Raw genomic sequence first — 26,365 nt, 5'->3', positions numbered from 1 at the left:
CCTAGAGCTGTTAATAAAGTCTACTGATAGCTGATCTAGCTGTGATCAGCTGCCGCCATCATCAGAAATGCTTCACGCTTCAGAGGAAAAGGCATGTCATTTCGCCAAAGGCATGTTTCCTTGTTTCTTCACTCCTTGCATCTTATCCTCGCAGCTCTCCCCAATGTCCTATGAGGGTGGAGCTAAGACGGGTGGGTAATTTCATATTGTGTATATAAAGCTTTCTTGGCTTCAGGTGCCACCAAGCAACTTGATGAACGAATGAATGGAGTCCTGCCTCCAACATTGTATCCAGGGGCTGGTTGCACAAAACACCTTAGGTTAAGATTTTCCTTTGAGTCCTAGTTAAGGTTTCTGTCAAAATAAAATTGGTGGCACAAAACACCCTTAAGTCTTCTCCATAAGGTTTCCTTAAAATGTTCACTTAAGTTTTTATGGTTTTCTCCTTGTCTTGGTTTTATACTTAAGGAATCTCTAGACCGTTGCACTAAAGACCTTAGCAACAAAAACAAGATAAGAAAAACGAACAAACATAAAGTTCCTCTGACTCTATCTTAACTATAACATGACCGAGTTCAAGATAATAAATGAAAAAACAATCACCCCCCAGAAGAGTGTTCTGCGACCAGGAGAACCCAGTGGATACACTTTTGATTTTACATTTTAGATTTGACTGAATTAATTTTCATCACAATTTCCTCCAGCAATCATTTTCTGTTTTCTGGTATTTGGGGATCAAATTTACTTTGTAAGATGTGCTTTCTATGATTGTATTCTTCCGGAGGTATAATCTTTTCCTCCTCTGACCAATATGGTTTTCTTGTCTTTTCCTCTACCATTTTGTCACTATCTAACTATGAGGCAACTTTGTGAGATGATAACAGGCATCATAAGCGTGAGTCCAAGCAAACAAACAATCTCCATGGAAACTGTTACCGCTGTAAAATCTCTTACAACGCAGTAAATGAGTTAACGTTTTTCCTTAACTAAGGAAACCTTGTAAGGGATTCTGTGCAATTGTGTAACTGTGCATTCACACCAAAAGCATCATGAGCGCCAGCGGTTGCTCAGGTCGCTGGCATGGCGCTGCCTGGCAGCAGCTCCAGCAGGCGCTTGCAGCGGCCAAAGGGACGGGGCCGGCTGCTGCAGATGTGTCCATCTAGGCTGACACGGCTGTTCACTTTACAAGGATGAACAAATATATAATTTATGTCTTGACTTTGTATTATCCATGACTTTCATTACAAATTAAAATAACGCTAATAAACACAGTCAATATAGCCTTTATGAGTCCTTTATAATTATAATTTTACTCTCCTGTTGGCACGTAGGACCACTAAGAAATGTAATTGGTGGTAAATAAGCGGGAGCTCATTAATCGCACTTTCGGAAGCCTCCTTTGCACTGCATCGGTGTATTTGCTGAGGAAACAGGGCCTGGAGACGTCGGCCCGTCTGGGTCCACAGAGTCCTGCAAACCCGGCAACTCCACGGTGAATTTCACCGGTTCGTACAGCTCTGGGAGAGCCCAGACCTCCGTACCCGAATCCCGGTCTGCGATTGGCTGCTGCTTCGGCAGTGGCGCTGCTCATTTGCATAAAGTTCAGCTTCTCTCAACTTCTACTTGACGCTCTGGTCTCTGGCATTGTGTTGCTCGCTGCAGCCGACGCCCCTGACGCCCTTCGTAGCAAGCGTACATTGAAAATGAATGGCTGCCAGTCGCTTATGACACTTTTGGTGTGAATGCACAGTTAGTCTCTTGGTTGAGGAGAAATTAAGCCTTAAGTGTCATACGGAGGGAAAAATCTTAAGGTGTTTTGTGCGACTGGTCCAAGGTCTCTTAATACATCCATGGAAACCCTATGCATGGCTCATTCTAACTTAATTGTTTATCTAATTATATTATATTAATTTCTACCAATATATTCCACTGCATCATCCACACTGAACCTTTAAATAAATGTGCATGTAATCAGCCTATGATGAAACTGAGTTAGGAACACAGGGGTCCAATTGGGGCCCAATGCTCACTTATAGCCTCAGAGCAAGTTTGTGGTTTGCTACAGCCCTGCTTCAGACTGCTCATGTCCTCAGTCCACTGGTGCTGTGGTCCAGTCCAGACTCCAGTCCGTTAGAATCCACTCCTTTTTATCCTCCGTCCCCTCTCTCAATGCAGCGCTGTGATTGGACGCTTGCTGCTTGTCAGGAAGAAAGAGCTGCTGTGTTGAGGCCGAAAACTCAGACTCAAGCAGGACCTGGACGACACTGGAGTGCCTCTGAGGAAGGGATATATACAGTACTGGACGCTAGGACGGCATTTTAACTAGCCGAGCTTCAGCGGAGCTACCACCGAGTCTCCGAGCTCCTGCTGTCGAGGCCGCCGCGGTTGTGTATCTCCCCTCCGACTGTGTGTCGCTGCCTGCTGGTCACAGTAATCCAGACCCGCTGCTATTAATGAGATTGAGAGGAGACTGAAGCCGCTGTGTGGCGACGCAGACGCCACGAACCTGTCTGAGATTTAAGTCTTTATCCAGCCCGGAGGAAACATAAGGACTCAGCTGTTGCTGTTGGTTAGACGGGGCTAACAGCTGAGGCTGCCGGACCGGATAAACATCCCGATAAAGCTCCAACTACATGGAACAAGTCAGCGGCGGAGCACCGTCTCATTTTGCGCTAGAAGAACTGTTATGACAGACCTATAGACACCAGTGTCTCTCTGTAGCAGCACGGTGGGATTTATCACTGGGGATATATTTGATTAAGGCATCCTAAGAGCAGCAGTTTGAAGCCTCTGCATCAGGTGAGTGGAATCCGCAGTTATTCACGTCTGACTAGCACGGCGACCTTACCTCACCAGCCTCACTGTAGCTGCCTTAAACCGCCTGCTCCGTGATATTTTTGGCACGACTTGTGTACTATTCACTTGCTATTATAACCCTAAAGTCTTTAAATTTCCATTAAGGCCTTAATATAAGTGTTGTGTTACACCAAAGTCCAGGCAGCAACGTAGCACATTTATGCTCTATATCCTCCAAACGTACAGAAACCAGGGCAAAAACGATCCTTTAATTTCCCCCCAAACAACACTAAATAACGGAGGCAGAGAGGATTAACAGCACCTGGGCTCGGTCAGCCCTCCTATGAGTTTCCCAGCTGTCGCACTCTGACTCGTTATGTTGAGAAATGTAGGAAAGACAGCGCGAAAATTCTTTCTCTTTTGTCTTTTCTAAGTATGCTAATTCTTGTCTCTTTCCAGTCCTCGCTCGCGCTGTCAGTGAGCACGCGGGTGCATCAACAGCCATACGTAACAGTGGAGCGAGCTGAATGGCAACAGTTGAACACAGACACACTGTAACAGCGGGAATGGCACTATGTAGCAAGAAGTGACAGCACAAAAGTACCATAGGCTAGTTAATAAAACCCTGCCTGGCATTGTTAGTCTATACTACGCCTACTCTGTTTAACAAGTTATTAAGCTAATTGTAACACATTTACCATGAAATGATATTAAGTTAGATTCATATAAAGCTATAAACCACCCATTCTTGAACTGGGACAAATCATGTCCTACCAAAAAACCTACCAATTTGCTCACTGAACTTGATTTTTTTTAAAAACAGCTTGAACTCAAAACTTTTAGTTTAATACAATACACTAACATAAATGTTTTAAGTACACCAGGCACTAAATAAATGTCACATGACCCTTGTCTTATAGGAATTTCATGTCAGTTTAACCAATTTTTTTTGTGTTGTTTGAGCATTTAATTCTGTGTCAGATGAGCATATGAGCATATCATTTAAAACAATTTCATTTTACTATAAAAATGTATTGTGGCAAGCTTAAGTTTCTCTATTGCTAGAATAAGACAAAGAGATGAATTTTGAACCAGGGCGTGCTCTTTTTTTCACCTCAGCACCACTTATTGTGAGACACTTATATCCACACAAGCGGGAGGTTATTAACTGTGTATATGACTTAACTCATGGTAAATTTAATGGTAAAATGTCTTTTACCACATCATTAACTGCAACCCGTTAGAACCATTATGAAATACATAAATATTAATCACTGCGTAATAGGTAACATGAGCGTTTTGGAACACATTTAAACACATTTTTTGGCCTTAATAACAATATGTTATGTGCACAATTATAGGGTTGTTTACTGACCTTGAACTAATTAGGCAAAATCAGCTTTATTATTAAGTCAGGCTCACATGGGATGAGTTTTTGTGTCAAGTGGTCAGAAATTGTTTCTATCATTTACACAATCCGAACGTTTGTGTAGACTTTACATTAAAATATTGTGTCATGGATGGATTAGGGTTTGCAGTGCTGTCCCAGACATGAATTCACAACTTAAAACAATAAAAAACTGTGTTAAAAGCCTTCAAAATCTAAAACTAACAGTAAGTACTGCTTACATTGGTCAAAAATGTACTGCTATAATCATCTTTGTTTCATTTTTTTTGTGTGTGAAAATGTTGACTTTTTAAAGACATGTCCCAGATTTTTGTCAACTCCATCAGATTTCTACTAGAACATCATTTAATAGTGTGAAAGGGATTTGCTGTATCCCAGAGACTACTGTCTCACTTCTACCCCTTTTCCTCCAAAATGGCTCTGGTTCTTGAACCGATTCTGCTCTTGAAAATCCAGTCTTTAATTCTTTGAACCTTGGTGCTATCAAGTGAACCAGCCTATGTTTCCACCAATTTTGGGAGGAGGCATTGTAATCAGGGATAGGGATGCACGATAATATCGGCATGTCTTTGGTATCGGTTGATATCAGCTTTAAAATAAAGTGTGAGAATCGGCCAACATGCTTTTTGTTATCTTGCACAATTAGTGAGTATAACTTACATTTCAAGCATTCTGTTTCATGTCTCCATCTGCTGGTGGGCCATCACACTGAGAGTATCCATGCATAACATGATGTTAATTCCACTACAGAAGAGACTTGATGATCAATAAAATTAGGTAGGGACAAAAGTGGATATATCGGCATCAGTATCAGTTATTGGCCAAATGAGTTGTTATATATCGGCTTATTGGACATAGGCAAAAATTTGGTATCACGTATCCCACGGATGTGTCATTAATGGAGGGTGTTGCACAACACACAACCGAATTAAACAGTGGAAGCAAAATGATTACATCAGTCACGTGCATACTTTGGTTCCATTATTACACATAATTGTTTTTACCCAAAAAACATGCATGGACCAACTAATAATGAGACCACCATCCACTCTTTTTTTTCCTAATGATTTCTTACATGACTTCTGTTATTGCCGTCTCCATCCCTCCAACCTGTAGGATTTTACATGCCCACTGATTTTGTCACGGTTCACACTTTAGGTCAAGAGAAACCTGCTACTTTTTGGTTCCAGCTGAGAACCAACTTTTTGGGTTCTATTTTTGATCAAAATGCTCTGAACTGTTCAAAATTAGGTGCGGGAACCAGAATGGAACTGATTCCATGTTGGTGGAGAAGGGTTAGTCTTGATTTCCTAAAAGGCGGTAATGCTGTTCCAGTGCTGAGAGGTTTTCTATTTTTTTGATAGAATAATTGAATCATTTTGCGACCTGGTTTGTCTCAGCCATAACAGGTCAACACCGTAGCCCATCTAAATCCAAATTCAATTAGATTTAATAAAAAAGTTAATTAAATATTGTTTTTTTCATTAGCATTCAGCAAACACTTTTCAATTTTGAAAAAATAAAATGGCTACTCACAATCTATCTTTTTTCCAACTCCATAAGATGTCAACTGTCAGATCTTACCTCTAACATCCATTATGTATGCTATTCCAAGGTTTAATAGTCAAGACCTTGATCTTTTAAAATATAATTTTCCAGCCTAATTGAAGAGCAAAAACAATAAACCCCCAAAAAAGGTTTTGTCCCAACTCTTACGAATTAGTGAACTGATGCTGCTATAGTTATTGTAGTTATGCTTAATATGCCTTTTAGGACAGTTTTTTTTAAAAAACATTTTCCCTTTGACCACAAATTATTTTGTTGCCTAGACCAACCCAGCTTTAATTATATGAATAATTTCAGCCTAGTAAAAAATAAATCCGTTGTTCTTCTTTTCAATATACAAATCATCAGGACAGCCGTGTTTGCAGCTTTGTGACGTTACATTTTCACACAGTCCGATGCAATAGTTTTTCTAACATAACACTCTGACATGACAGTCTTCATCACAGGGCAGCAACTTAACTTGATTTTATTAATTTATTCAACTAAGCCTTTAGTCTAAAAATGGCAACAATAAAAAAATAATGACAGATGTTTACGGCCAAGCCCCAGAGTAGGGCTGGTACCAGTGATTATTGTCACTGTTGGTGATACTTTCTCATTAATCATTGGTCTATAAAATGTCAGATAAAAGTGGAAATACTATCAAAGTTTCTCAAAGTCAAAGGGGATGTCTTTAGATTAATTGTTTTGTCTCACAATTTAAAATCCAAACATATTTGCAATTTGCTTTTGCTTGAAAATGACTTTAATGATTAATTTTCTGTCAATTAACTTAATGATTAATTGACAAATTTTCAATCTGCTTCTTTTTTGGACTACAGTCCAAAAACCATAGGGAATCAGTTTCTAACTATTTAAAACATAAAAAAGCAGCAAATTCTCATATTGTTGAAACTAACTAGGTAATATTTGGTAACTTGAAGTTCTCTTGTGTATTGAGTCCAAATTAAACATTTATACTTCTATTAGTGAGATCAAACCGAACCAAACTAAAGTCCATTACCCTGTTGCAGCTTTCAGATGGAAAATGTCAATTGCCAAGTTGTTTTAAGAGTGAGCGGTGAGCAATTTGAGTGAAGTGGGGTGAAATCTATGCTGAGTGCAGAATAATATAGAGTTTGTACATGGTTTACACCAGCTGATCACAACAAATTTCAAGCAAAGTATACAAAAAAACAGGTTCTGACCTTTTGCTTAAATCTATCTTGACCGTAAATATGCCCACCTATATTGGAAGCGTGGTGAGTAAGTTCCAGGGTGGTCAAAGGTCCATAAAAAGTCTTTAAATATCTTCATTGGATTGGTCTTAAATAATTTTAGTCATGTCACTGAGAAAATTTTCAGTGTTGGCGCTACGTGAAACATTTAAACAGGAGGGAAACTATTTGATGAGGGAACAGACTTTGACACAACACGTGTATGTGGGTAATGCCCCTATTTGTGCCCCTTCAACGCAAGGCTGTATCAGTAAACTAAGAGTTAAACTAAGGGATGGGGCTTCTATCCATATTCTGCCTTTATTTCATCTGTATTTGTGCACATTTTCTGAGTGCTTACTGATATAGATGCAGTGGGGCAGTACCACAAGAGAACATGGAGGCAGTGTAGTGTAGTTCAAGTGAGATATGACCACAGGACACGACCAAAGAAATTTAAATTATGGCGGAACGAATCGGTAATATATTGAAAAGAATTGTCCTTCCACATGTCACAATGTATTGACCACTGCCGTCTACAGTGGTGCCTCAGTTAAAGGGTACATCACTTCATGAGCCTTATTGATGCATTCACATGGAATCAGGAAGACGGTAGATGGCAAACTGGATGTCATTTTAGTGGACGAAATCAGGATGGTAAACTAAGATGAGGCTGGCAGATAATACCAGCAACGGTAAGGGTGGACATCACTGCTGTCCAAAGTGAAAATATTTTATGTTTTAACTTAAATTTACAACCAGATGTTACATAGGTCTCACATATAAGAAGAAATGATGGCAATCTGGACAATTATTGGACATTATTAGAATAATTGTTTTAATATGTTTTATTCCATCCCTGCTGGCATCAGACGTCAGTATGACATCAGAAAGATGTAGTTTTATGTCAGACAGACATAAAACTTGGGTTGGAATAAAAATTAGGTTGATGATGTTTTAAATATCTAACAACCCTAGAATTTCACGTTGTGTGGACGTTAACATTAGAATGATTTGCATATGTTGGGTTTTGTTCTCCGTACCTTAGGATTATATGTTGATATTCTACATCAAATGACATTAGCATAAGACGTAAGAAAGAAGTTGGATTTTGGTTACTGACAACAAAACTTGAAACCAACAAAATATCAAATAATCTGTTGTCAGTATTCTACGTAAACATTGAATTTTGGTCACCCTACATCACAACCTCAAGTTGACCAAATATCAACATCTTATGTGTTAGTGGCCAGCTGGTGTCTTTTTTTACAATATGACATCACCATCACAACATATCCTCATATATGCTTCGTCTTACCGTCCTGCCATGTTGTCGGACTGTTGTTTTTTTTTCTCATGCTGTAAAGAAGGTGTTGCACATCTGCCACCTACCGTCTGCCTGCTTCTGTATGAATGCAACATAAGACCTTGCTAGCCAGCCTGCGCGGTAGTGTATTTTTTTCTATTCTGAGCAGTTAGCACAGAGTATCTTCAGTCTGTGATTTTACATGCACAGTTAAGTCGAGCTACAGCTTGAAGAGGCCATTTAATTGGACTTCTGTCCTTGTCCCAGTCTACAAGCACGGGAGGGGAATCAGTTTATTGACCGAGTATGTCCGAGTCTGCTACGATAGGTGGCGATATGCCCCCTCTCAACTTGTTAGTGTTGGACCTTTTCCAGTTCACCTGTTACGCCACAGACCAAGCAGTTGACAAACAAGTTAGCTATGGTTAGCTACTGGCAGACTGGTACCATGGTGGGAAAGTTAATGGCTGTGTACATTTCGTACTTCCTGTATGCTCTTTCAACTGACATAGTATGGACTGTGTCTCCTCGTCCATCCACAAATGCACTGCTCTGGATGTACAGTACAGGCCAAAAGTTTGGACACAGCTTCTCATTCAATGCGTTTTCTTTATTTTCATGACTATTTACATTGTAGATTCTCACTGAAGGCATCAAAACTATGAATGAACACATGTGGAGTTATGTACTTAACAAAAAAAGGTGAAATAACTGAAAACATGTTTTATATTCTAGTTTCTTCAAAATAGCCACCCTTTGCTCTGATTACTGCTTTGCACACTCTTGGCATTCTCTCCATGAGCTTCAAGAGGTAGTCACCTGAAATGGTTTCCACTTCACAGATGTGCCTTATCAGGGTTAATTAGTGGAATTTCTTGCTTTATCAATGGGGTTGGGACCATCAGTTGTGTTGTGCAGAAGTCAGGTTAATACACAGCCGACAGCCCTATTGGACAACTGTTAAAATTCATATTATGGCAAGAACCAATCAGCTAACTAAAGAAAAACAAGTGGCCATCATTACCTTAAGAAATGAAGGTCAGTCAGTCCGGAAAATTGCAAAAACTTTAAATGTGTCCCCAAGTGGAGTCGCAAAAACCATCAAGCGCTACAACGAAACTGGCACACATGAGGACCGACCCAGGAAAGGAAGACCAAGAGTCACCTCTGCTTCTGAGGATAAGTTCATCCGAGTCACCAGCCTCAGAAATGGCAAGTTAACAGCAGCTCAGATCAGAGACCAGATGAATGCCACACAGAGTTCTAGCAGCAGACCCATCTCTAGAACAACTGTTAAGAGGAGACTGCGCGAATCAGGCCTTCATGGTCAAATAGCTGCTAGGAAACCACTGCTAAGGAGAGGCAACAAGCAGAAGAGATTTGTTTGGGCCAAGAAACACAAGGAATGGACATTAGACCAGTGGAAATCTGTGCTTTGGTCTGATGAGTCCAAATTTGAGATCTTTGGTTTCTGCGTCTTTGTGAGATGCAGAAAAGGTGAACAGATGGATTCCACATGCCTGGTTCCCACTGTGAAGCATGGAGGAGGAGGTGTGATGGTGTGGGGGTGTTTTGCTGGTGACACTGTTGGGGATTTATTCAAAATTGAAGGCACACTGAACCAGCATGGCTACCACAGCATCCTGCAGCGACATGCCATCCCATCCGGTTTGTGTTTAGTTGGACGATCATTTATTTTTCAACAGGACAATGACCCCAAACACACCTCCAGGCTGTGTAAGGGCTATTTGACCAAGAAGGAGAGTGATGGAGTGCTGCGGCAGATGACCTGGCCTCCACAGTCACCGGACCTGAACCCAATCCAGATGGTTTGGGGTGAGCTGGACCGCAGAGTGAAGGCAAAGGGGCCAACAAGTGCTACGAAGTCCTTCAAGACTGTTGGAAACCATTTCAGGTGACTACCTCTTGAAGCTCATGGAGAGAATGCCAAGAGTGTGCAAAGCAGTAATCAGAGCAAAGGGTGGCTATTTTGAAGAAACTAGAATATAAAACATGTTTTCAGTTATTTCACCTTTTTTTGTTAAGTACATAACTCCACGTGTTCATTCATAGTTTTGATGCCTTCAGTGAGAATCTACAATGTAAATAGTCATGAAAATAAAGAGAACGCATTGAATGAGAAGGTGTGTCCAAACTTTTGGCCTGTACTGTATGTAGGGGTAATTTGTGACACCCAGTCGCATTATCTAGGTGTGATAGTCCAACTTTGAAAAATTTGTTTTAGTACGATTTCAGTCGGAAAACCTTATTTACATGTATTTCAAAATTCTGGTTATAGTTGGACTAACACAATAAATCGATTTTTCTTGAATGTCATGTAAATGCACTGAGTGTCATTTTACGTTGCTGTTCATTTTGAACTGACATTAGTGCGTTTACTTGGAAGGAGTATATTTTCACTTTTGGTGTGTATTTCCATTGCAAGTTTGGTCTTAATTAAATTTCATTTAAAGTGGTTTTAAAGATGTCTTCAAGTCTTAAATTTAACTTGTTCATACCTGTAGACACCTCAAGTTCATTTTACCTTAGAGAATTAAGCATTTAGATATAGACATTTACACCTAATGAGTCAATAACCTTTAGACAATCAGAAGACAATCAGTATCTCCATCTCTCCCTGGATACATAGTGTATCACTATTATGTCTGTTTGTCTTCATTAATGAGCTCGGAGGCTGACTCTCAAGGGATGTGTATGGTGGAACAGCAAACAAGCCTGTTCTGTCCACCGCTTCATTGATTTCCCCATTCGGGCCCGGCGGCATTAAACAGCCACATTTCAGGTGATGCACTCATCACGATGTAATCACTGGAGATATTCTGGAAGTTAATGCCCCTCCACCGGAGATAAGCTCAGACTGAAACTACTACCTTAATGAGTGATGAAGCTGAAGGAACCTTTTGACCTGTGGAGAGAGCCAGGTGAGATCCACAAGTAATTCTGGACATGTTAGATGTAGACACTGTTGGACTATTACTAAGTATTGTGCCCCTAAAATATTCCCAACAGATCTGCCTTTTTGCATTATGACATGCAACGTGAATAACTGTCTTTAGACTTCACTAAATTTTGGAGAAATAATTAAAAAAGGCCTCATCAATAATATTCCTCAATACTCAGGCTGTGTATGCTCCTACTGTCTGCTGATCCAGTGCTTCTACACTGAAGAAAAGATGATAAACAAGTCATTTACTGGAGTTAATTGGAACTGTGTGTCCCTCACTGGATTTATTGCACCTACAGATTCCCATCAGGGCACTCGTGTCACTCCATTAAAAACAGTGGCACACACAGAATACAACCATGTCATGTGCTTGCCTCTGCATCCTGATTATCTATGCATTTAATCAGGTGGATAGGGATCCTTGTATGTAACATTGAATTTCGTTAGAACTTCCGTTTCTGGCGTTATTTTCCCATTATTCATTGCCGCTGATTTGCATTGATGCTATTTACATTTACACCGTGGCTTCAGCATTAGGAAAGCATTATTCATTTTGTCCTTATCCACACTCAAAGTGAAACTAGAGCTAATCTAGTTATCACTATGCAATGCTGTGTATAGAAAATGTATTTTTAAGCTAACTCATCATAGATGCAGTACAGTCTCCATAGTAACTCCAGATACTTAAACTACTGAGCATATTTTTAACTACATAAGCAACTTAGTAATTCCACCTTCAGATATGTTGACATGATGCAGGATAAAGTCTATTTCACACAAGTTGCTACCTCATTATGGTGTCACTGGTATGACATAACTAATGTGTAGTCAGGATAACACGTGGGGACTGCTGCTACAGTAATCCCTATAGTATTACCATAAAACTTCAAAATCAAAAGGCTTATATTTGTGACAGGCATGTATATGGGACAAGACTTTAATTCCTTTTAAACTCCAATTGTTTATTTAAACCAGTATGAATAGTATTTGTATAAAAATGAGGCTTCAGATAACATTAAATTTAAATCAGTAATCTGATCTCGCTCCGACAGACAGCGTATCAGAGAGACCTGATGATAATTTTTTATTTTATTTTTTTTGCAGTTTTATATCTGTCAATAGCTATTAAATATCTAATAATTGTAATAATTCAAAAGACTAGAAATTTCGATTTTTTGATGTCATCAGCTGCCATGTTAAACTTGACTTAGCCTGATTTTGGTTGGAAGTTATTTATTAGGATAACATTTATTGTAAATGTTGCCACAGTCAGTATAACAAAATGGATGGATTTGGGTTGACTGGCATGCAGTACCTCACCAGCATACCAATTTATCAGTCTGCTGATTAGTTAACCTATGTGGGATCTGTGTCTATGTTTGTGTGATGTTGTAAAGAGTGAATGTTTGTCAGGAGAAATGCAGTGAAACATAACTGTGTGATTGTTGTGCAGTGTTTCCCAGATGTAGAGAGGCAGTGGGGTGAGTGTTCACTGCGCTGCAGAGATGCTGCTGAAATAACCTCTGACATTCAGACTGAATGGACCAGCCCTTCTCTCTCCATCCTCAGTGGGCAGTCACGTGGGAGTAATTCAGAGGCTGGTTACATGGCTGCTTACCACCAACATTTGTCTGTTTCATGCAACAGCGAGTTGACTGCAGGCTTTTTCCTGGCTCCAAATGAGGTGAAGTTGGTAGCATTCTGATAGTGTGCACACACATGCATGTGTGCGGTGTCTTCAGCTGGCTCAGGCAAGTTTTACAAGCAACATATTTTACTAGTTCTAATAATTATATGGTAGTGTGTTTAATGTGAAATCCTGGATATTAGTGATTATCTAATTTTCTGTCATAGTTCCTGTAATCTGGGGACTAATGAAAAGAAAATGTCCAAAATACCCATTGAGGTTGGTTATGCCTCTGTGCCAGCAATGGCCATGGCCAGAGGCATTATGTTTTTGGTTTATCTGTCTGTACGTTCGTACATATGTCCTGTTATTGTAAACATGATTCATGATATAGGCAAGAATCTCTTGAGGGAGTTTTATCAATTTGGACTGAAAGATGAACTGATTAGATTTTGGTCATCATTTTTGTGCTCAGAGGTCAAGGTCACTGACCTGGTCCATTAAGTTTCTCATGAACATGATACCTCAAGAACACCTTGAGGGAATTTCTTCAAGTTTGGCAAAAACGTCCATTTGGACTCCCTTTTATTGCCAGTTATGGAAGCATACAAGGGAGAGCCCAGGCCAAAATAACAAACAAAATAGCCCTCAATACACAGAGCTGACTAACTGCCAGGAGAAAAGTACTCTTTTAGCTAACTCACTAACCAAACTTGAAAAAACAGGCAGGTCGTCCCTACAGAGCCCCGTGGCAATAAACTTTAGGGTTGAATTAGTTCAACAGGTGACAGACTTCTTACGAACTAGATTTAACAACAACCATGCTTGTTTTACAGTTCAGTGTAGTTTGACAACGATGTGGCTAACAACAACAAGATTGTACTTTGACGCAGATAAATCTAACAATCTGCCTTTTCAAGTTACAGAGAGCTCTGGACCAGACGTTGCGCTAGACTTTTTCATCGCCGGTCATTTTGACCGACAGAGTCATAAAAATCCGGTCATAATCTATTTTTACCGGTCATTTTAATTTTAGTTTTTAAATAATAAAGATATTCAAAGACATTTAGTTTTAATTCGTTCGTTTTTAATAAATCCAACAAGCAAGTTATAAAGTGTGCATTAATAAGGACATGAACGAAAAGATGAACAGACATCCACACACCCGTGGCATTAAGCTTTGCCCTGGTCACACCGGACGGCACTAACGCGTCACTAACGCGTCTGTGTGTCCAGGGCGTTATGTTATTATGCCTGTAGGCTCGGTGACACAAAATTAAAATTGTATTGAAGTGATTATGGTATTGAAAAATGTGTTCAGTTATGCACTGTTGTGTTATTTTAAATTATAAACACGGTATTTTCTCCGCACGTTCCTCAGTGCGTGCTGTTGTTATTTTATTTTGAAAATTGGCCGGATTCTTTCGTCTTTTCTGTGTCCGACTTCCTGTTTGGTACAATCCGCTCGATCCAGCTCAGTGTTGCCAACTTAGCGACTTTGTCGCTATATTTAGCGACTTTTCAGACTCCTCTAGCGACTCTTTTTCAAAAAAGCGACTAGCGACAAATCTAGCGACTTTTTCTGATGTTATTGAAGACTTCTGGAGACTCTGTTGTGAGAGCACGTATCATTCTTAGTCTTCTCAACGGGCAGCGGATGCTGCTGTGAGCTCCTCTCTCGCCCCAAAGCACTCACAGACGGCCCAGTCCTCCCTCCCAGCAGCAGTCAGAGCAGGAGACGTTAACCCCTCCATGTCCAGACTGCAAGTGAATCGCACATGCGCGGAACCGCCGCTGGCTGATCTATCGCTCTGATCCTGACCTGGTTTACAGTCAGGGCGGGATGTAAAATTTTCTTTGTCTAATATAAATCACTGAAAAAAGGTTCATTTGTAGTTCTAAACATATTCAGGGTGTTTTTTTACTCAGTTTTTGTCTCTCCACGATGTTATTCCTCTCTCCTACAGCATCCATTACAATTACATGCATATGGACAATTATGCAAATTAGGCGATGACGTCATTTGGCGAGTTCTAGCGACTTTAAGGACAGCCAATAGCTACTTTTCTTACTGAGGAGTTGGCAACAGTGATCCAGCTTGACAGAAGTGCTCGCGGCTCCCGTCAAAAATAGACCAGACGCCGAACTGAAGCGCTGCCTCCGCGGGCGCTCCGCTCTGCTCAGCGGCCTGTGTGGACAGTCAGATAGGTTAACATGGGTGCTGACTGAAAACTGCATCTGCTGCTGGGCGCCGTGCTTCGGTTCCACGTCCGGTGTGTCCAGGGCGTTATGTCATCAACGCTACATGAAGCAGTTGAATGACTTTTTCTCTGCAGTGTGAAAACGGCAGCCAATTAAACCACTGACTGCGCACTCCGCCACCAAGTGGGCAGGGGTGGTAATTGCAACCGGTCAAAATGACAGACGGCCTTCAGATTTTCTGGTTATTGTTGTAAAAAACCGGTCAATGACTGAGAATATCCGGTTAACGTGACCCCTGCTCTGGACTATCAGTACAAAGTGGCTTACCAACACACCAGCAAAGCAACACATGGCAACAAAACCAAGAGACATAAGAGCAGCTCCTCAGCCTTTATATACCCAAGACAGACTGATTGCTGCAGGTGCCCAGCTTCCACCAGCCAATGGCACCAGAGAGGGGAGGAGGAGCTTAAGTTTAGGCCCAGAAAGCCTGAAAAGCAGTACAGCACAAGCTAGCTTTACATTCACCTATGGGGGAATATATATATTCTGAAGGTTTTTACAGAGGGATTTGTTGATATAGCAGTTGTAGCCTGGTTTATAGAACATTTTATTTCTAAAAATATGGTGACAGTTGATTGTCATGTAGCTGAAAACAGTGTTTTCTTTCTTTATGGGCTGATAAAAAGAAATATCCAAAATCCGCTCTCTAAAACCTTTAACTCTTAATATTTCAACAAAATGAAACAAGAGCTTTGAACCAGGCCTTATCCAGTGTTCAGATTTCTGTTCTGGCAATGTATGCAAATCAGCGCTTACCTAGATTATGACTCATTTGAATATATACAGAAATAAAATTTCAGAAAACTTGTAGTGTCGACCCTTAAAGTTTTAACTGTTAACAGTATATATAAAGTTTTCAGATGTATTGTCTTGACCTGATATGTTTTATGTATTCGATAAAGTAGCGAAAATTAGATATAAAAAAATCTACATTATTTCCTTACATTTCACTGATTAATGTTGTTGCAGTACCAGATAAAGCACACATGTAGAGGTGCATTGAGCTGCATTCATAAACACTGTCTGCTATTTGCAAAGGCATTCATAAACACCAGCTGGCATATAAAACTGTGGTAAAACAACGAATGGCAAGCAAAAGTAGTTTGTTTTCTACAGTGATTATTTTTCTGCTGTTGTGGCAAAAGCAGCAGAAACACTGCCGGCCCAATTCATTTTGAAAGTGCACCGGCCCCGTGAACGGCCCCCACTCTCCTGTGGTCCAGCCAAACACAAATGGTTCTTTTCTTCCTCTTTGGCAGATTTGGCAGCGCCTGTCTCTGTGAACTGTGCTGATTATGATACAGGGCCACCACATCAGCGTAATGCTGCAATTGCAGTTACAAATTACAGAAATCTATCAAGTGCAAGACTTGTTAGAAAAGAGTGTTTTCCATGAAGAAGCTGGAGGCTGCTGCCTCATATTTCTCTCTGCAGCAAAAACCCTGGACTGTCTATCAGCCACTAGCTAAGAGTTGGATATCGAGATGCTGAGCTCAGACCTGTCTATGATAATGAGCCCTGACAGAGATATAGAGGTGGGTGAAGGTTTCCATATTTAAATGTGTCATTTTAAATGATATTTTTTTCCCCTGTTTTTCATATTAATACTTGCAGTAAACCTCTTTACATACGTCTTTATGATCCTTATGATCTAATTTTAATGTTTCCCCTGAGCTTCCTTATAAGTATGTTCATGAGTTAAATTGACTAAAGAAGCATTCAGCAGTGAGCAAAAACAAGGTTCCATCAGCCTTCTCTGTCCTCAGTACAGATTTGGTTTGGTGATCATGAGACAACATTAGGCTTGTAAAACTTTGTAGCCTGCCATGTTGTTTTCCTGTGTTTCTCTGTGTACAATGATGCTACAAAAAAATAGGAGGCTAATGATTCAGCTGACAACATGCAGCAGGCTCCTCTACTGATAATCTGAATCCTCGACAGCCCTTCTTGATATCATGACTTTTTATGTCACAGCTGTTCTCCAGCATCACCACTGCTCCTCCTTGTGCCAAATATCATGCAAGCATTATGCACTCTTTCCTGACGTCTCATCACCTATAGCAGACAGTATTACACCTTCCCTATTTGAAAAGGGCCCACAGCTCCATGTTATTTCTGCTCAAGCTGGATGAAAAAAGCGTCTGCTCACTGTGCAAAAATCTTTTTAGTTAGCGAACTGTAGTACAAGAGTGTTGGCAGATGCTTCTCTCTGTGTTTTCAGTGTTCCACTCCTCTGCGGTTACTTTCTGGGTGATTACATACAAAGTATTCATATAATACTTCTCCATCTTGCAAACTTAATAATTAAGTTAATAAATCCAGAATGTGCCCAAAAGCTTTCTGTTTTTAAAGATGAAAAGAATAAGTCTAGTGTGTGTGGTGTACACCATCTCAGGGTTGTGATCACTTACTGAACCAACCCTCCATTCGGGGTCTGGAAGAATTCCGCCCAGGAGAAATTTTTGGAAAAACTAAAAAGCTAAATTGACCATTTTTGAGCATTTTAATATAGAACTCTTAGTTCAGGGGTTCTCTTATGGTTTTAATACCTGGGGGCCATTTAAGGGATCCAGCATATGTTTTGAGGCTTCACAGGTAACACACACTGTTTTATAACCGTTTTATGTCATATTATACTATGACATTTTAATGATCTTTTTTATGCAGGGGATAGCCCTGGCTGGAGGGATAGTATTTTCAGGTTGTCCATCTATTCATACATCCCTCCGTCCCATTTTCGTGAATGTGGTATCTCAAGGATGCTTTGAGGGGAATTTCTATAAATTTGGCACAAATGTCCACTTTGACATAAAGATGCACTTATTAGAATTCGGTGGTCAGGGTGAAGGTCACTGTGAACTCATATGTCTCATTCCAGTGAATGTGGTATCTCAATAACACTAAGAGAATCTCCTCAAATTTTTCACATATATCCACTTGGACTCAAGGATGAATTGATTTGATTTTGGCTGTCAAAGGTCACAGTCACTGTGAACTGTGCCACCGATAGCCCTGGTTTATGTTTTCAGGTTGTCTGTCTATTCATACATCCATCCATCCATTCTCATGAACGCAATATCTCAAGGACACCTTGAGGGAGTTTCTTCAAATTTGGCATAAACATCCACTTGGACTTTAATGATGAACTTATTAGATTTTGGCGGTCAAAGTAAAGGTCACTGTGAACTCATCTTTCTCATTCTCGTGAATGCGGTCTCTCAAGAACATCTTAAGTAAATTCCCTGAAATTTGGCACAAACATCTACTTGGACTCAAGGATGAACTGACTAGATTTTGGTGTATAAAGGTCAAGGTCACTGTGACCTTGCTTCTGTCTCATTCTTGGCACAAATGTCCACTTGGAATTTTACCTATGATAAACTGTATATATGATGTACTATGACATTCTTATGACCTTTTGATGACATTGTTTATGATACTTAACAAAAACTCTACCAATCGACAGTGATAAATCCTACATAACCCTCATATTACCCTCTAATTTTCCACTTTTAAATACAGTTGAAAGTAATGAAATATGGAGTGGAGTGATACTGATTGTACCTACCCACAGCAGTTGAGGAATGACCTCTGCTGGGGTATGGCAACACCACTTGCAAAAAACACACAAAGAACTGCAGTGAAGCGCCATACTAGAACCTGTAGTAATAATAATGGCAATTTGTTAAGTTTATTTATGATTCTGATTACATTCACCAATGATTATTTCTGGTGGCAATGCATTATTGTCTTATACATAGCACAGCAATTTTTTTCTTTATTCTTTTATCAATATATTAGAAGGAATTTTTGAGAATATTTGCATAGTGGAGGGATGTGTCCCCCTCAATATATATTATATTACTGCCAAACGTCAGACTGTTGCACTGTGCCATTGTAGGTGGATTCTGCATTTTTAAGGTTATGAACACCAAACAAAAAATACCATTTGGCATTTATGAGCTGATCAGTTCATTGTACAGGATAAGAACGGTGATTCTCATGTGCATTGATTTTTGTTGTTTTTTAATGCCACACCCCAAAAATATCCAATCACACATTTGTCCTGAGTCATTTGTTTGTCAGTGTCTAAAGGTTGCAGTGACCCACTAATATATCAGCGCAGTGAGACTGCACAGTACCAAGTTAAATGACTTCCATTATGTCGTACTTTGAGAAGACAAATGGAAATGTTAAAATAGCCTTTGGCAGGAGTCGACTCCCAGGTGGCTCAGTGTTGTCTGCTGGATTTAACTGATAAAGACAGACACTTTAACAGCAATGAGTGGTGGTGAATGTGATTAAAAGCAGCGTAGTTTGAATGCAAATGTAAAGTGAGGCCCATCAGGCACCCAGACGCACCTGGATCAGAGTTAGCAAGCCACATGGTGGATCAACAAATCAGATCATTTTGTATTTGGACACTAATGAAGAGCTGTACTGCAGTCAGACAGCTACAACCCATTTAACATTGTTAACACTGAACACTGGCTGAGATGCATGTCCCATGGTGCTCTGCCTCTCTATATTTCTTTTAACATGCATGTCAGAGTTGTTTTGAATGGTGGTTGGATATCAAAGATGGTACCAGTTGAGGGACCACTCATTTCTCTCTTTTTTTAAAAAAGATGCGCACACATGTGAAATAATATCATCAAAGGGTTTTAATGAGCATTTTTGGAACCTCAAAAGTGCCTTGAAAACCACATTTTTTATCCGTTATTGTAGGTAGGATTGCAGATTTTATTTGAGATAAGGTGCTGTATAAGCGTGGTGTGCCAGGTCTTGATCGCTGACATGCATGCATAAGAACCATATCACAGCACACATAGCTAATTCAAGTTGTTGCTACATTAATAACATCAAGAGTAGGGATGTCCCAATTAGGGCTGGGCGGTATGACCTAAAATTCATATCACGGTATAAATCGAATCCCTTCACGGTAACGGTATATATCGTGGTATAAATTTAATTGTAAAAGTTACAATAGAAGTGTTTCTGAATGGGTTTTGTAGTCCCTTAGCAAAGCTAAATTGATAAAAAAACAACAACAACAACAACAACAAAAGCAAAGATATAATGTATTTTTTAGAGCATTTATTGTGCAGAATGCAGATCTCAAAACTCAAAATTAAAACCCAGTACTCTATGGTGCAAAATGTCCCCTGGGATCTATATCAAAAAGTAATTTCCTTCTTTTAGCAAAATCCTAAATGACTGAGTTGTGTTTTTTCCACCTGGACCTTTATGCTCTGCCATTTCTCCTCTAATCATCACGCTGTAACCTGTGACAGGCTGCTATGATACCACAACTATCACACATTCACATATGGAGTTTTTTGTGGAGCCCCTAGTGTCACATAGGTTTACATTACCAAAGGTTTATGACAAACTCTCTTGCCAAAAACCAACTCCCATGTGCGCACGGCGAGAGAGGAGAGGGAGAGACGCTGTGCTGCTGCCAGAGGAGACACTGAATGAGTTCCCTCTGGGCGGTAAGTCGCTAAAAGAGTCTGAGAAGTCCGGGGCTGTTCATAAAACATTAACTCACTCACTCACAAGTTCTCCAGCAACACATGTTGCACGTGCTACGCTAAATCACGGACGTGAACCAGCTCCTCTTGCTCCGCTGTCTCTGTGCTCGCAGCTATTTTCACACTGAGGCAGGTGTGATGATGTCATCGACGATAGGATGGTAGAGCGCAAATCTCTACCGTGGGCCAAATTTATATCATTTCTACCGTCTACCGCATATACCGTGCAGCCCTAGTCCCAATTGATCAGCGCTGATCACGTTATTTTTACAAAATCGGAATCGGTAATAAAAGATCGGAGGAATCAAAACAATAAAAATGACCAGGTTTTTCATCTATGTTGATCACTGTTGCCTCCGATCCTGTATATTTATAAATATATTATTTTTATAAGACAGTGGTTATCAGCTGATGGCTTGCTCACCTCCAGACACACCCACCAGTGCTATCGGCCAGTGGGATGGCTCGATCAGCTGAGCCCAGGTCAACCGGCCCGACATTATGCCGCTCCTGGCAGTATGGCAAGAGACGCCGGTGAGTGAGAAATGAGCCAGAAGTCCTCTGAGCGGTGTAATATGCCGTGGTAGACCGAATACGCAAAGTCCGCAAAATAGGTGCACCTCCTTGTGGCATATCATCCATCCTGCCACTGGCCTCATCTCAGATTCCCCGCCACGGATATCAAGGGATCCTACAAAGCCTCCACGCCCGAAACAACGCCGGAGCGTTACGGCATTCACCCACGGTCCCGTGAGCTAGCAAAAGCCAGGAGTTACTTTTCATTTCATTATTCCTTATTTGGAACCTTCAGGCTGGGTTGATTTATTGTTTTGCAACTGAACTGAGTCGGAGCCAACAGTGGATTTTCTTTACTTCCTTGTTTACGAGAAAACCTGGGGTGGAGTTTTCTTTTGTTTAGCGGACTGTGTGGATTGAACTGAATTGAACTGTGGTATGTTATTTGGATATCCCGGAGTGAAGTTTTTTGTTTGCACTGGATTGAACTGACTGAATGGACTGGACCATTTCTTTTCTTTGGTGAAAAAAATATATAGTTTCTTGAAACTGATACAGTTGTATTTGTATTTTTGAAAATTGAGTATAATTCTTTTGTTCTACAGAAACCAGGTAAAAACAATTTAATTTTGATATTAAGGGACCTGTTTTATGGGTTTTATGGTTTCTTTGTGGGGTTTGACTGACTGAGTAAAAGAAAAATATTTGTTTCATGTGTCAAATCGCTACAAAAGATATATGCCTATTTTGTTTGTTGAAGACAAGAAGAAGATATTGAATTTGTTTACATTTTGTGCTGCTGAACCACCGATAAGCTTTTTGGATACTATTTAAATAAAAAACAAACCTTATGGGACAACTTGGATGCATTCTTTTTTTCTTTCTTAATGCTTTGCAAAGCATTGGATTGGACTCAGTATTGGACTCGGTTTCAAAATAAAGGACTCAGTATCGGACCGGATGCAAAAAAAAAATGTTATCGGGACATCCCTAATCAAGAGTAATAGTGTAGTGTAATAAAATGACTTATGTAATTTACCACCTCAAAAAAGTGTAACAAGTGTTAAGTTACTCTTTAATGGCACATCCTGCATCACATTTAACATCAGCATTGATTGCAAATCATCTAATATAAATGTAATGCACAAATGTTGGCAAACCAAATAAAACACATATTCAACAGCAGTATTGTTCAGCAGATGTTGATAATAAAGTTCAAGTAAACAGCAGCTCTGAAGAAATTGAATGTGTCAGCTGTTGTATTGGCATTTTTAGTAGAGCTTTTATACATTTTTTGTGAAGGCTGAGTGTTTCCCTCAATTGGCCTAATAAATTTGCACTGGCAATATTCTTTCACTGTATGTCCACAACACTTGGATATTGGTACATTCTGCAATGACTACTGGGACACTGTATTTTTACGCTATCTTACTGATGACAGCTGTAGCCAGGGGCATTATGTTTGCGGGTTGTTTGTCAGTCCCTCCATCCCATTCTTTTAAATGTGATACTTCAAGAACGCCTTAAGGAAATTACTTAAAATATGGCACAGGCGTCTGCTTGGATTCAGTAATTAACTAATAAGACAATGGTGGTTAAAGGTCAAGGTCATTGTTGCCTGGTTTGTCTCATTCTTTTGAATGGGATATCTCAAGAAGGCCTTCAAGGAATTTCCTCAAATTTGACAATTGTACACATGGACTTAAGGGTGGACTGGTTCGATTTTGGTGGTCAAAGGTCAAGGTGACTATGGCCTTGCGTCAGTCTCATTCTTGTGAGTGCGATATCCGAAAATGGCCTTGAGGGAATTTCCTCAAATTTGGCAGAAAAGTCTATTTGGGCTTTCGCAATAAATTTATTAGATTTTGGTTGTCAAAGGTCAAGGTCAATCTGACCATATCCGACTCATTAGTAGGGGAGGAGGAGATATACGCACATCACTGGTCGGTGCAAGGCTGTCAACAAGCGTCCAAGAAAAGGAAAAAAAGCCTGCACACTGCTCCAAGTCACAACTGTGGTTTATTAGGACAACGTTTCGATCCCTTCTGGGTCTTCATCAGGTCAAACAGTGTTCATATGATGCACACACCCATATTTATACATATCTTTTTGCTCACCAATGAGCTGTCAAAGTGATGACAGGTGTGGCCAAACATTAAAAGCACTTGCGTTGTTTTGAGCATCTCCAATTAACCAATTTGGCAAAAATACATGGAAAAGGGTATATAGAAATGCATAGAAAAATACATAGAGACATGCATAGAAATATTAATTCAAGAGTGTAAGAGCACATGTGGCCAACATAGAAAAAACTTCTTAAAAATAGAAGTAAAATATTTTTAAATACATAATTCTTAAATATTCTTAAATACTTTTGAATACAAGTATGCCAACTCATTCTCATGAGTGTGCTATCTCAAGAAGGACTTGAGGGAATTTCCTCAAATTTGGCACCATGTCCATTTGGACTCAGCGATGAACTGATTAGATTTTGGTGATCAAAGGTCAGAGGTAAGGATCACTATAATCTTGAGTTCATCTCATTTTCATGAACACAATATGCCAATCCCTCCAATTTGGCCCCAAGTGTCCACCTGGACTCAAAAATTAACTAATAAGAATATGGTGGTCAAGGTCACTGTGACCTCACAAAGCATAGTTTTGGCCATAACTCAAAGATTAATATGCAAATTAGGACAAATGTCCAAGAAGATTAAGTGAAGTGATGACATTTTATATCCAAAAAGTCAAAGGTCAACTTCACTGCTACAACATAATGTTCTGCAAAAACCTTTTCTTGCCATTATTCAACACCCTAACTCAGGAACAAAAGGAGAGACATTTGGTCAGATACTGAATCGATGACACTAATCTTCAGTGGCCACCTTGAATCTGTGATGAGTGTATAGATTAGGGATACACAGATGGCTTTGCCCGTGGGCCACTTTTGCAAAATGACCGGGGCCAATTAATAAAGAGATGTTAATAATATCTATCAGTATGAACTGCCTGTTTTCAGCCTTTAGTTGTTTGCTGTCTTCATTCATCTTTGTCAAGTGGCAAATCCAGTCTCAGCAGCCCTGCAGGTCAGGTGACGAGGGCTGTTTCTAGAATTCGAGGACATTTAGGGCTTAGCCTGGACATCTGTCAGGGTTTTGTGGGGTTGTGGGGGATCATCCCTTGGCATTTTTTTAACTGGATAAAAAAGCTTAATTTTGATGCTTTTTCAATGCACTCTGACACCTTATCTGCCTTCAAAGGACAAAAAAACATCCCAGTGTGAATCGAACTGCAAGGTAAGCATCACTGGTATAGCTCCTCTGTGCTGCTGGGTTAAAGACGTGTGAAGCATCCACACGTTTTAGAATATGCAGCTTCTTTGCAGCAACATTCATATCTAAAGCATTGTCTACTGTCACGACTACATATGACTCTGGTCGGACATGGATGTAAACTGTTACTGCAACTTGGCTAGTTCGCAGAGGCATGTAAACAAGGTGGTAATTCTAGTTTTCTTCTGAGTACTCATGCAGTAATTAGCTCAGAGTCTCTTACTGAAATGTCACTAAACCTTAATATTCCTTCATTACAACCATTGATTTATTGAGTAAACAAAGAATGTTTCAGTGGCTTACTGATTATAGATGTAAGTGGTTATTCATTATTTCTCATTGATTGAATTTGATTAATTCTAATCATCTAGATATTCCTTTGTGTACTGCCACTGTGCTGCTGTTCCATTTGTCTGTGTAGTCGTAATCAGTAGATATTAGATAAAGGCCATAACACTGACACGCCAAGAAGGAACTGTGAAATTGTCTAAATGTGGCTGCTGGTTGCTTAGCCCAAAAATAACTTCCTGCTCCTCAGATGCATGTCATCGGTTGCTTGTATCAGTGCGGATATGTTGGTCATTACCTTGTGTACCTGACACAGCTCACTCATGTAAGCAGATGCAATCCAGTAGGACAGTTATTATCCACATATCAAAGTCTTGTGTTGCAACATGTGAGAAACATTTTCTCTTCATATCAGGTGTATTCCAAAAATCCTTTGCTATTTTGGCATAAAGTTTGTCACTGTCACGGTGCAGTGCTATTGATTTTTTTTTTTTTTTTTTTTTTTAGAGTAGACTAGATATTGTTCCAGTTGTACGTCTGGAGAAAGGCATAACAACCAGCTGACACCCAGCTGTAGGCCTCCAGAGCTTTTTTTCTGTCTCTGAATTGGCCTGTTCCACTAAGTTTTCCATTGTGCTTCTCTGCTGCTTACACAGTGTTTTGATTTTTCTCTCCGTTAAGCTCACATTATTGGTTTGTACAGATATTGTAACCTGTGAAGAGACTAAAACCTTTTTAGTCATGGTAAAGGTAGGAAAGGTATTGTAATGTTGCAGCAGGAGAATCCTAACAAAGGTTCTGCTGTCTGACCTACTTTTTTGTTACATAAAGCTTAAAGTTTGGGTCAAGTGGGGGTCAAAGCATAAACTTTATAAAGTTATGGATGCAGCCATTGTAACATCACCCACTGGTTTGAGGACTCCCAACTTGGAAGCCTGGAATTTGGCATTTTTGCCATCAGCATCTTGTTTTCTTTTTTTTTTTTTTCTTGGAGTTAGAAGTAAGTATAGAGATAGAGTATTTGGATAAAAGTATTTTATAGAGAGTATTTGCATGAGAGTATTTGGATGCTAGCTGCTTGCTTGGTAAGCACGGGGCCTTTACAGCTATGGTGAACTTTGCTAATGCTAATGATAGCTAATCAATACAGGCTTAAAAATATTTAAAAAATGTACTTAAAGAAAAACTTAACATTTAACTCCTTAGAGGGTCATTTAGTTCGACCAAATGCTGAACAAGACTTTTTGATGCAACCAAAATGTTACAATTAACTTTTAGAATCTAAAAACACTCTGAAATAACAACAGCAAGGGCTACACCTTTAGCCCTGATCACACAGAAAGTGCTGTAGCAGCTGGAGTTTGCTTTTTGCAATTGTTTTTAAAGCGAATGAAGCTTTTTGCTCGCTGTTTTTGCCTTGCTATGCACCTTGTGTTTCTGCGCTCTAGGTGCCTGGTGTTTTTGCCGGAGCCCTTTGAACTCCTTCATTTGAAAAACAGTTGTCAAAAAAGTTGAAATAAACTGTAGAGACCCAAACTGTTTTTGTGCCAGCCTGTAGACATGTTT

General features: G+C 39.9%; 1 protein-coding gene across 1 annotated transcript in view; it reads left to right on the top strand.

Annotated features, from left to right (window-relative positions):
• Window positions 1–2,199: 2,199 nt before the first annotated feature.
• Window positions 2,200–26,365, top strand: part of large1 (LARGE xylosyl- and glucuronyltransferase 1) — a 171,000-nt gene continuing 146,834 nt past the window's right edge. The window contains exon 1 of the mRNA XM_033614595.2: window positions 2,200–2,799. The gene's annotated coding sequence lies outside the window, so the exon portion shown is untranslated. The remainder of the gene's footprint in view (window positions 2,800–26,365) is intronic.

Source organism: Epinephelus lanceolatus, chromosome 23 (assembly GCF_041903045.1).
Source record: "Epinephelus lanceolatus isolate andai-2023 chromosome 23, ASM4190304v1, whole genome shotgun sequence".
NCBI classification, from domain to species: domain Eukaryota; kingdom Metazoa; phylum Chordata; class Actinopteri; order Perciformes; family Serranidae; genus Epinephelus; species Epinephelus lanceolatus.
Note: the sequence above shows the minus strand (reverse complement) of the source record. Positions and strands in the feature narration are given on the sequence as shown.